The sequence below is a fragment of the Etheostoma spectabile genome, unplaced genomic scaffold, assembly GCF_008692095.1.
Source record: "Etheostoma spectabile isolate EspeVRDwgs_2016 unplaced genomic scaffold, UIUC_Espe_1.0 scaffold458, whole genome shotgun sequence".
In the NCBI taxonomy this organism is placed as follows: domain Eukaryota; kingdom Metazoa; phylum Chordata; class Actinopteri; order Perciformes; family Percidae; genus Etheostoma; species Etheostoma spectabile.
In genome coordinates, this window is record NW_022605613.1 from 452279 (window position 1) to 463678 (window position 11400).

Genomic DNA, 11400 nt, shown 5'->3' on the forward strand with positions numbered 1-11400 from the left:
GAGATCCTGAGCCCACCAAACTGCAACCCCTCCCCTCCCCGCCCCGACTACGCCTCGATATCCTGTCCATAAATATTACAAACACGGCCAGGACGGAATCCGCATTGTTCCTCTTCAATCCGAGGTCCGACTATTGGCCGAACCCTCATGTATGAGCAGCATAAGACTCACCAGCCTCCATGTAAATAATCAGACTTTAGCAGTAGAAGAGCAGCATATACCACCAGACTCCATGTAAATAATCCACTCTTTTACATGTATAGAGCAGTAGCGGCCACGACGAATGGTAATCTCACTACTTTAGGTGTATAGAGCAGCAGATATCCACCAGCTCCATGTAATTAATCACTAATTAGCAGGTATTAGAGCGCAATCTCCACCAGACTACATGTAAATACTCATACTTTAGCGTCTATAGCATATCTCACCAGACTCCATGAAATACTCCTCCTTTTACGTCTATAGAGCCGCGTATCCCACTAGACTGTGTGGTGTCTTTTACTATCTGACTGCCAGAACATTTTTCATGAAGAAACATTTCCTGTTCAGAAACAATGTCCCTTCGTGCCAGAACATTTTTCATGAAGTAATTTCCTGTTTCCGAAACAATGGCCTGTCATCCAGCGTCATGTGAGACACTGTTCTGTGAGACACCTGTGGGTGTGTCTCTAATCCCTAAAAAAACAATTACCAGTCCCTGGATGGACCTGTGCAGTCTGATCTTATCACGTAGTCCTGGTACTTCAAAGAAACCCCGAAAGAGTCCCATGGATAGCCAACCCTGCGGGGTGTGTCTCTGATCTCTTAACTTATCCGATGATCATACCCACCCCCCCCCCCACCCCCACCCTTGATGGGAGTACCCAATGATGAACATCACAGGGACCCATCACATTCCATGCTACTATGTCTAACTGGGATATGATAAAAGATTATACCGTAAATGTCATTTTTATTAAGTCGCACGTGTGTGGGTAGGTGGGTGTGTGTGTGGGTGTGTGTGTGTGTGGGGTGTGGTGGTGTGGGTGGGTGTGGTGGGTGTGTGTGTGTGTGTGTGTGGTGTGTGTGTGTGTGGTATATGTGTATGTAAAAATATCTGACGGCCTGACATTTTTATTAAGAACATGTCCTGTTCAGAAACAAGGCCTGTCATCCAGAGTCCATGGATCGTCACACCTGTATCTCTAAATCTTATCACGTAGTCATGAGACTTCAGAGAAAAACCCTCACAGAGTCCATTTGAAATTTACAGTACCCCTGGAGGACCTGATTCAGTTGATTCTCATGACGTAGTCCTGATTACTCAGAGAAGAAACATCACAGAGTCCAGGGATGTAGTGATCTAAGGAGGTTCAAATCTTTAATCGATATGACTATCTGTAAGAGTACAGGGAATTTGGGGGCTGTGGCTCAGGTATAGTGTGTTGGCCTGCCACCTGGAAGGTTGGTGGTTCAATCCTGGCCCTGCATCCTACGCAATTTCCTTGGCAAGACACTAGACCTAGTTGTGCATTGAGCGTGAATGGGTGTGAGTGGTACATGTGTGCGCGTTTGTAGATGTGGTGTGTGTATCTGATGAGCAGGTGTGTGAGAGTGGTGCGTGTGATCTGCGGTGCTAGTGCTGGGTGGTGGTATCTGATGAGCAGTGTGTAGATGTGTGGTGAGTGGTTGCTGATGAGCAGGTGTGTAGATGTGTGTGAGTGTGTCTCTGATGAGAGGTGGGTCGATGTGGTGTGACGTTGTGTATCTGATAAGCGAGTGTGTAGATGTGTGAGTGTGTATACTGATGAGCAGGTGGTAGATGTGTTGGGATGATCGGTGTGTATAGGTTTGAGGAATCTGATGCAGGGGTGTAGAATGGTGTGAGGTGTTATGTCGGCAGGTGTGTAGATGTGTGTTGATGTGTTTATCTGATGAAGCAAGTGTGTCGATGTGTGTGAGTGTGGTATCTGATGAGCAGGTGGGTAGATGTGTGTGGTGTTGTATCTGGATGGCAGTTGTGTAGATTGTGTGACATGTGTCTGTTAGATTTAAAGGACTTTGATTAGTCGTTAAGACTAGACAAAATATAGCAATACGCGACTTTACTACAGAAACCATTCAATGCTCTCAGATCACATGGTCATCTTCACCCTTGTCTGTGCCCAGGCACCTGGAATGGGACGGCAGGGGCCAGGGACTCGACAGCAACAACCTTCTGATGTGCAGGGGACTCTGTGGCGGTGTCATCCCTAACGGGTTTTTCGGGACACTTTGGATCTTAATCCTGCCTGTGAGGGATTGTCTCTGGAAGTATCAGGACTACGTCACAAATCAGTACTGAACAGTTCCATCCAGTATGTATATGAATGATGGGCCAAGCTAACGCAGACCGATGGCGTTCCTGTAAGTGCTGTGGTAGCCATGCTGGTTCAGGATGCCTTCAATTGAATAATCCCCAACATGGTCACCAGCAAAGCCCTCCCCCCCCCCCCCCAAATCACTCACCTCCTCCTCCATCTGGTATGGAACAGATGTAATCCATCCGTCACCTTTTCTCCATCACACAACGACCGGCAGTTGGAACGGTATTCAAACTGGACTCTTCAATACCAGATTCCGATATTTCCACTGTGTGTGTGTGGTGTGGTGTGTGTGTGTTGTGTGTGTGTGGGTGTGTGTGGTGTTGATGGTTTGTATACAGTTCTGAGGCCTGATCATTTTTCATTCACGAATTTCACTGGTTCAGGAACAATGTTCCCTGTCATCCAGAGTCACGGGTAGTGAAAACAGTTCACATTCACATGTCATTTTTATTAATGTAGCACTGTCCTTACACAGAAAACACACACCGAAAACACACACACGCACACAGAAGACACACACACACATTACAATACAGCACCCACAAACATTAGAAAGTATACATATATTATCATTTTACATTCTGTTAATCAACGTCTTTCAACCTGTCAAACGTCAGACGCATGTCTCGGTACGGGTCTACAGGTCTGGTGTCTACGTTAGGGTCTCGGGTCTAGGTCTAGGTGTTACGGTCTACGTGTCTACGGTCTAGGTACGGGTCTAGTGTCTACGTCTGTTATGGTCATGTGTCTAGGGTATCGTCTATGTGTCTCGGGCTAGGGTCTACGTGTCTAGTGTCTACGGGTCTATGTGTCTACGTGTCTCTGTGTACGGGTCTAGTGTTATGTCTTGTGTTACGGGTCTAGTGTCTACGTGTTAGTGATGTTAGTGTCTAGGTATGCGTGTGTAGCGGGTTAGGTGTCTCGGTCTACGTCTAGTCTAGCAGTGTCTACGTACGGTCTACGTGTCTAGGTGTCTATGGTCTACGGGTCTAGGTGGTCTACTGTGTCTATGTGTCTACGGGTACGGTCTATGTCTAGGTGTCTACGATGTGATGGGGTCTGCGGGAGTAGGTGTCTACGGGTTTACAGGGTCTACGTGTCTAGGTGGTCTACAGTTGTCTAGTGTCTAACGTGTACTAGGTGTCTATGTGTCTACGGGTCTAGGTGTCTACGTGTCTATGTGTCTACGGTCTACGTGTCTAGGTCTAGGTGTCTAGATGTCTAGGTGTCTGCGGGTGAGGTGTCATACGGGTTACAGGTTCATGTCTAGGTGTCTACAGGTTTACGGCTACGGGTCTAGGTGTGTGTGTGTGTGGTGGTGTTGGTGTGGGTGTCTGTGTGTGTGTGTGTCTGTGTGTCTGTGTGTGTGTCTGTGTGTATGTGTGTGTGTATGGTGGGTGTGTGTGTGTGTGTGTGTGGGTGGGTGTGTGTGTGGTGTCGTGTGTGGTGTGTGTCTGTGTGTGTCTGTAGTGTATGTGTGTGGTGTGTCTGTGGTGTGTGTGTGTGTCTGTGTGTGTGTCTGGGTGTGTGTGTGTGGTGTGTGTGTGTGTGTATCTGATATTTATCTTATCCACATCTAACATCTGTAGTGACACATTTATCAAGATGTGTGTATTTATCTGATGTGAGATCTTTTTCTTAAGAACATTTCTTTCAGAAAACAATGTCCCTGTTATCCAGGTCCACGTGATATCCAGTCCCCGGATGGACGTTTAGTCTGATCTATCACGTAGTCCTCAGACTCGGTCCCGTCCCGAGTCCCATCGGTGTGTAGATGTGTGTTAATGGTTCCTGTCTATGTTACAGAGATCTGAGTAGTCGTTACTGTAAAGAGTATAGGAACAGTCCAGTAATGTATACATATATATACTACGATATACTACGATACTACGCTATATACAATAACTATGATATAACTATGATATACTACAATACTAAAGAACTATACTATATATATAACTATATAATATACTAGACTATCTGATCTCTAGGCTATGAGCTACGAATACTATTATATCTATTGATTACTGATATACTAGATTACTATGATATACTATGCTTATACTATGATATACTATATATACGACAAACACTATGAATTACTATGTATATAACTATACACATATACTATGAATACTAAAGTATACATAATATGAATATAGATATACATACTAATACAATAACTATGATAATAATATGATATACTACATAGATATACTACACCCTATGACTAATATGACTACTATATGCACTAATACACTTTACTATGAATATTAAGTATTATCATTCTATGACTATGCATACGATATACAGAGATACTAGATATACTACGATATACTACGAATACTATGAATATACTGATATACTATCGATATACTATGATATACTGCCTGATATACTACATATACTATCGATATACTTGATATACGACGATCTACTATGATATACTCTGAAATACTCAATACACTATATATTACTTGATAACCGACAATATACTATGATTATGAATACTATGATATAACGATTACTAGATATACGTATGATATAATGAATACTATGATATACATGAATACTCTGGACAGTCAGCAGGACAAAGGAGGACAAACCCAGGTGGAAAGAGTTAAATAAGCGTGATGAGACGTTAGGACGAAGCCCCACCGGTGTCGTGATTGGTCGGATAGGTGTGACATCACAGTGCTCTCTGATATATAAGAGTGAGTTTGGACGGAGTGACAGACTAAGGAGAAGCTCTTACCTCTTCAGTCAACCTGCAGGTGAGGTCCAGACAGGTGAGTCCAGGACAGGTGAGTCAAGACAGGTGAGTCCAGAATCAAGGTGAGTCAGACAGGTGAGTCCAGACAGGTGAGCCAGAAGTGTCTGCAGGTGAGACAGGACAGGTCTACAGAGAGGTGAGTCCAGACAGGTGAGTCCAGAAGTGAGTCCAACAGGTGAGTCAATAGGTGAGTCTAGACGGTGAGCCAACAGGTGTGTCCAGACAGGTGGCTGACAGGTGAGTCACGTGTGAGGTCTAGGACAGGTGAGTCAGAAGGTAAGTCCAGAAGGTGAGTCCAGGCAGGTGAGTCCGACAGGTGAGTCCAGATAGTGAGTCAGACAGGTGAGTCCAGACAGTGAGCCAGTAGGAGTCAGGCAGGGAGTCAGGCAGGTAAGTCCAGACAGGTGAGTCCAGGCAGGTAAGTCCAGACAGGTGAGTCCAGACAGATGAGTCCAGATGGATTTGGATTTGGGATTGATCTGCTTATTCAAAATTAAAGACATAAAATGCAATAATATCACTATTAACAAGCTAAGGCTGTTTGCGGACTGTATATTTCATAATTTATATAATAACTGGATTGTATTTTTAATAATAATGATTTTTATTTGATATTAGAACTATTTGATATTTCTGATTGTATAATTTTTATTATACAAAGCTCATCAGGATCCAGACCTCAGAGCTCCTCAGAGATCCAGACTCAGAGCTCATCAGAGATCCAGAGTCAAGATATCAGCAGATCCAGACCTCAGAGCCCTCAGAGATCCAGAACCTCAGAGCTCCTCATCCAGACCGAGACTCCAAGATCAATACCTCAGAGAGCTCCTCAAGATCGAAGAGCTCTCAGAGTCCAGACCTCAGAGCTTCTAAAGCTTCAACCCGCCAACTCCACAATGAAGGTAAACCTGGAAACTTTGAGTTTCAGTTCCTTTAATCTGCAGGTCTCAGGTTGAACCTCAGAAGCTTTCATAACTTCCTCCATGTTTCCGCTGCTTTAGCTCTGGTCCTGGTCCTGGCTCTCGATGCTGACCAGCTGCTACCCCCGACCTGCCCAAGGACTGCAGCGAATTTATAAAGATAAGAGCAGCCGAAACCAGTGGAGTGTACCCATCTACCCATCAGCTCCAACATCTCCTGTACAGTAGGACCTTCCGCTGGGATGATGATGACAGTGTGAGATGTGGACCCCATTGGTCCCCTAAGTGAATACTATGATGATAGTGTAAGACAGTGGCCCCCATTGGTCCCCTAATGTAGAATAGGTAGATGATAGCGTGAGATGTGTGCCCCCCATTGGTCCCTAATGTAGAATAGGTATGATGATAGTGTGAGACGTGGCCCCCATTGGTCCCCTAATGTAGAATAGACATGATGATAGTGTGGCTGGGCCCATGGCCACAATGTAGATAGGTATGATAGTGGAGACTGTGGCCCCCATGGTCCCCTAATGTAGAATAGGTAAGATATAGTGTGAGACAGTGGCCCCCATTGTCCCTAATGTAGAAAGGTAAGATGATAGTGTGAGACAGTGGCCCCATTTGTCCACCTAATGTAGAATAGGAGGCACCCCCTTGGGCCACCACCCCGACCCTGTCTCCTGACAGCAGAGAGGCTGGAAAAACAAGCCGAATTATGCATACATGAATATATGGTATATATTGTGTTTGAAAGCCATCTGCTAATGGTTGTGTGTTTGTGTGTAGGTGTACTGCGACATGGACTCTGTCGGAGGACGGTGGACGGTGAGTTTTTAGGAACGTCACCGCCGAGTTTTGGTTCTGAGGTTCTCTCCAATCTCTGAAATACTCCAGGTACACAGGGAGTACTACTCCCATAGTCAGGGGACATGAAGTATGTTGTTACTCCTTGCTGATCATTAAACCTGCAAAACCATACCCCGTGATTAAAGGCAACAGGCTTAGTCCACAAGACCACAACCATACCCCGATGAATTAAAGACACAGGTTAGTCCACAAGACCAAAACCATACCCCTATGATTAAAGACACAGACTAGTCCAGAAGACCAGAACCAAACCCAATGATTAAGACCCGGCTAGTCCACAAGACCAAAACCATACCCCCGAGTGATAAAGAACACAGGCTTAGCCAGAAGACCAGAACCAAAACCCAAGATTAAGACACAGGCTAGTCCAGAAGACCAGAACAAAACCGATGATTAAAGACAGAGCTTAGTCCAGAAGACCACAACCATACCCCGATGATAAAGAACAGGCTTAGTCCAGAAGACCAGAACCAATACCCGATGATTAAAAAACAGACTAGTCAGAAGACCCGCACATACCCACATAATAAAAAACACAGACATTAGTCAAGAAGACCCGAACCATACCCCGATGATTAAAGACACAGGCTTAGTCCAGAAGACCAGAACCAAACCCTGTGATTAAAAGACTAAAGCTTAATCCAGAAGACAGAACCATACCCGTACCAGTGAGTGAGAGGACAGGGCAGCACGGTACCTTTGTGTTCCAGGTGTCAGCAGGATGGATGGATCAGTGAATTCTAGGGGATGGGACCAGTACAAGACGGCTTTGGGAACGCTTCTGGGGAGTACTGGCTCGGTGAGGAGTACAAAACACTGTACCGTACTATGCATCTAGTATAAGGTCCGGAAATACACCAAAACTACAGGACATCTAGTACTAAAGGTCAGGAAACACAAAAACTATGTTCATCTTGTACTAAAGGTCGGATAAAACAAAACTACGTCATCTAGTATAAGGTCCAGAATACACAAAACACTGTCATCTAGTATAAAGGTCAGGAATACACAAACATACTGTTCATCAGTACTAAAGGTCAGGAATACACAAAACTACGTGTCATCCTAGTACTAAAGGTCAGGAATACACAAAATATGGCATCTAGTCTAAAGCAGGACATCTTAAAACTACTGTTCATCTAGACTAAAGGTCTGTGCGTTCTGTGTGTTTGTATGTCGTGGTGGTGTGTGTCCGTCTGTGTGTGCTCTGTGTGTGTGTAGGTCTTGAGAACCTCTACCGACTGACATCTGAACCGCCCGTCGAGCTGTGGCCAGATGGAGCTTCCTGGGAAACAGAGTGGTGTGTCGGTACACGTCTTCTCGTGGGGCCGTGTGAGGGGTTCTAATGACGGGTCCGGCTTACACTTCACAGGATCAAGGGGAAGCAGGTGACATCTCCACATCATCTAGTCTTTATAGATAGCATGGTCTGGCTAAGGTGCTGCGACGAGAGGGTGTGTCTTAGTTGGGGGGTATCTCATCAGGGTCACGAAGACATGTGTCTTTAGTCTGGGGGGGTATCTTCATCAGGGTAGAAGACAGTGTCTTTTTGGAGGGGGTATTTCTCAGGTCAGAAGACTGGTCTTAGTCTGGAGGGGTATCTCATCAGGGTCGAACAGTGTCTTAGTCTGGAGGGGGATCTATCAGGGTCGAAGGTGTGTCTTTTGTGTGTGACTTCAGCTCCCTAAAATGAATGCCACCTTCAAATATTAAGTTTCTTTTATGTAATGTCAAGACTGTAACAAAGTTATGTGAGAACTTTACGAGACAGTCTGACCAATATACAGGTAAGGTATAGGACGAAACAGCTCTATGGTCTTTAGGAGAGTTAACTCGGTCTATAGAGGTAAGCCTATGTGATAGGAGGGTAACATGCTCTATGGTCTGATGGAGGAGTTAAACATGCTCTATGGTGTAGGGGATGTAAGCTCTATGGTCTATAGGGGAGGTAACATGCTTGGTCGATAGGAGGAGGTTACATGCATTTGGTCTGATAGGAGGAGGTTAAACATGCTCTAGGTGATAGGAGGAGGGTACATGCTCTAGGTTCTGTAGGAGGAGGGTAACAGCTATGGTGATTAGGAGGAGGGTTAACCTGCTATTCTGATAGAGGAGGGATACATGTCTATGGTCTGATAGGAGGAGGGTTACACATGTCTAGGTTGATAGGAGGAGGGTAAACATGCTGCTATGGTCGATAGGAGGAGGGTAACATGGCTCTATGGTCTGATAGGAGGAGGTTAACATGCTCTATGGTCTGAGTAGAGGAGGGTAACATGCTCTATGGTCGATAGGAGGAGGTTAACATGCTCTATGTGTCTGGATAGGAGGAGGTTAACATGCTCTAGGTCGGATAGGAGGAGGGTAACACTGTCCTATGTCTGATAGGAGGAGGTTAAGCTCATGTCTATGGTCTGTGATAGGAGGGAGGGTAACATCTCTATGGTCTGATAGGAGGAGGGTTAACATGCTCTATGTTGAAGGAGGGGGGTCGGATTCTCTATGGTCTGATGGAGGAGGGTAGTAGTTAGATGGAGGTAACACTATGGTCTGATAGGAGGAGGTAACATCTTATGGTGCTAGGAGGAGGTAACATGCTCTATTGTCTGATGAGGAGTGCGTGGTGTAACATGCTATTGTGTTGATAGGAGGAGGTTAACATGCCTATGGTTGATAGGAGGAGGTAAATGCTATTTGTTCTGATAGGAGGAGGTTAACACTCTATGGTCTGATAGGCGGAGGGTACATTGCTCTATGGTCTGATAGGAGGGGTAACATGCTATGGTCTGATAGGAGGGTAACATGCTCTATGGTCGATAGGAGGAGGTTAACATTCTCTATGGTCTGATAGGAGGAGGTTAACATTCCTTGGTCTGAGTAGGAGGAGGTTAACATGCCTATGGTCTGATAGGAGGAGGGTGACATGCTCTATGTTGTCTGATAGGAGAGGGGGTACATGTCCTAGGTCTGATAGGAGGAGGGTAACATGTCCCATGGTTTGATAGGAGGAGGTTACTGCCTGGTTGATAGGAGGAGGTTAATGCTCTATGGTCGGATGGAGGGTTAACATGCTCTATGGTCGATAGGAGGAGGTAACATGCTCTAGGTCTGATAGGAGGAGGGTTAACATGCTCTATGTCTGAGGGAGGGGTAACATGTTATGGTCTGATAGGAGGAGGGTTAACATTGCTTATGTGTTCTGATAGGAGGAGGGTTAACATGCTCTATGGTATGAGTAGGAGGTGTACATGCTATATGGTCGATAGGAGGAGGGTCACATGTCTTATGGTCTGATAGGAGGAGGGGTAACATGCTCTTGGTCGCTAGGAGGAGGGACAGCTTATGGTCTGATAGGAGGAGGGTTACACTCTATGGTCTGATAGGAGGAGGGTAACATGCTAAGTGGCTCTGACAGAAGGAAGTCGTCTTCATCTTAGACTCAGAAAAACTGACTTTCATTCGTCCTGGCGCTCCCGTGAGTTTAACGGTGTCATCTTCATAACATCCATCCATCTCATATCTTATCGGTATCGGGTTGGGGGCAGCAGCTCCAGCAGAGACCCCAAAATTCCTTTCCGAGCCACAATAAACCAGCTCGACTGGGGGGTCCGAGGCGTTCCCAGGCCAGGTTGGAGAATATACTCTCCACCTAGTCTGGGTCTTCCCCGAGGCCTCCTCCCAGCTGGACGTGGCGACACTCCCTAGGGAGCGCCCGGAGGCTCCTACCAGATGCCCCGAACCACCTCAACTGGCTCCTTTAGACGTGAAGGAGCAGCGGCTCTATCCGAGTCCTCGCGGGACTGAGCTTCTCCACCATACTCTAAGGGAGACGCCAGCCCCCTCTGAGGAAACCCATTTCACAGCCGTGTACCTGGATCTGGTTCTTTCGGTCATGAACCAGCCTTCAGGACCATAGGTCAGGGTCGGAACAGACATTGCCGGTAGATCGAGAGCTTTGCCTTCTGGCTCAGCTTCCTTTTCGTCACAACGGGCGATAAACGGAATGTAATACCCCCCCGCTGCTCCGATTCTCGACCAATCTCACGCTCCATGGTCCCCTCACTCGCGAACAAGACACCCAAGGTACTTAAATCCTTCTATTGGGGTAAGGGACTCACCCCCACCCGAAGAAGAAGAAAGCACTCCATCGGTTTCCTGCTGAGAACATGGCCTCAGATTTAGAGGTGTGCTCTCATCCCAGCCGTTCACACCGTGTGAGAACCGTACAGATGAGGGCTGAAGGTCACAGACCGATGGTGCCATAGGACCACATCATCTGCAAAAGCAGCGATGAGATCCTGAGCCCACCAAACTGCAACCCCTCTCCCAGCCCCGACTACGCCTCGATATACGTCCAAAATATTACAAACACGGCCAGGACGGAATCCGCATTGTTCCTCTTCAATCCGAGGTCCGACTATTGGCCGAACCCTCCTCTCCAGCGCCTTGGAGTTGACTTTACCAGGGAGGCTGAGAATTGTGATCAGAATCAGAA

At 46.2% G+C, this 11400-nt stretch overlaps 1 pseudogene; it reads left to right on the forward strand.

Annotated features, from left to right (window-relative positions):
- Positions 1 to 11400, forward strand: part of LOC116686734 (microfibril-associated glycoprotein 4-like) — a 17907-nt pseudogene that overhangs the window by 5537 nt on the left and 970 nt on the right.